Source organism: Pan paniscus, chromosome 1, assembly GCF_029289425.2.
Source record: "Pan paniscus chromosome 1, NHGRI_mPanPan1-v2.0_pri, whole genome shotgun sequence".
Classification (NCBI taxonomy): domain Eukaryota; kingdom Metazoa; phylum Chordata; class Mammalia; order Primates; family Hominidae; genus Pan; species Pan paniscus.
Window position 1 is genome coordinate 110336232 of NC_073249.2, and position 1231 is coordinate 110337462.

The 1231-nt window shown below is 32.9% G+C and overlaps 1 non-coding gene across 1 annotated transcript; it reads right to left on the minus strand.

Moving 5' to 3' along the window:
- Nucleotides 1-297: 297 nt before the first annotated feature.
- On the minus strand, nt 298-419 carry LOC112438486 (small nucleolar RNA SNORA40). Its single transcript, XR_003026907.2, has one exon. It is a non-coding gene; the product is annotated as a small nucleolar RNA SNORA40 (small nucleolar RNA).
- Nucleotides 420-1231: the final 812 nt, after the last annotated feature.

A 1231-nucleotide genomic window follows, 5' to 3' on the forward strand; every position in this document is an offset into this window, starting at 1 on the left:
CATATTTATCCTCAATAGTCAATATAATAAGGTATGTCACTCTATCTTTGCTCATACTTCTTATTAATTTTAATTAAAAAAATTCATCTGAAGTAACATATAAGTAAATAGAAAAAGTTTTAAACAGAAGGATAAGTTTAGCAGAGACTCACAAAAATCTCATTTTACAAGAAGTTCTAGAAATTACAATGCCATCCATGTTTTCATGTCTCAGGGAATGAGTCTAGTAGCTTTCAAATGCTGACACAGTTGAAAAATTTCTAAAAAAATTAGAAAATTCATCGTTTAAAAAATTGTAATATCTCTTTTATATGTATCAAAACCCTTACTAAACAATGAGTTCTGGGTTGCAAAAGAGGATTTATTTTTTGCACTTCTCTATAAGTCTTTGTTCACAGTTAAACAAAAACGCAAGTGCAGTCATATGTTTTATTATTATTAGTTAAAACTTCCAAAGTTTTTGTTGTACAAAAATTAGAGTTACAAACAACTTAACAGCAACCTCTCCCCGCACCAAATAATCCCATTAAAAATGGGCAAAAGACCCAAATAGACATTTCTCAAAAGAAGACATACAAATGGCCAACAGGTATTTGAAAAAAGGTTCAACATCACTAATCATCAGGGAAATCCAAATCAAAACCACAATGAGACACCACCTCACCTCAGTTAGAACGGCTATTATAAAAAAAGACAAAAAATAACAAATACGGATGAGGATGCAGAGAAAAGGGAACTCTTATACACTGTGAGTAGAAATGTAAATTAGCATAGCCACTATGGAAAATGGTATGGAGTTTACTCAAAAAACTAAAAATAGTGCTACCATACAATCCAGCATTCCTACTACTGGGTATTTAGCCAAAAGAAAGCAAATCCAAAAGAAAGCATATCAAAAGGATACCAGCACACCATGTGTATTCTAGCACTATTCACAAACGCCAAGATATGGAATCAATGTAAGTGTTTATTGATGAATGAAGGGGTAAAAGAAAATGTGGTATATATATACAATGAAATGCTATTCAGCCATAAAAAGGAATGAAATCCTGTCATTTGCAGCCACATGGATGGAACTGGAGGTCAACATATTAAGTGAAATAAGCCAGGCACAGAAAGACAAATATTTCATGTTCTCACTCATCTGTGGAAGCTAAAAAAGTTGATCTTATGGAGGTAGAGAGTAGAATGATGGTTACCAGAAGTTGGGAAGGGATGTTCAGGGGGAATG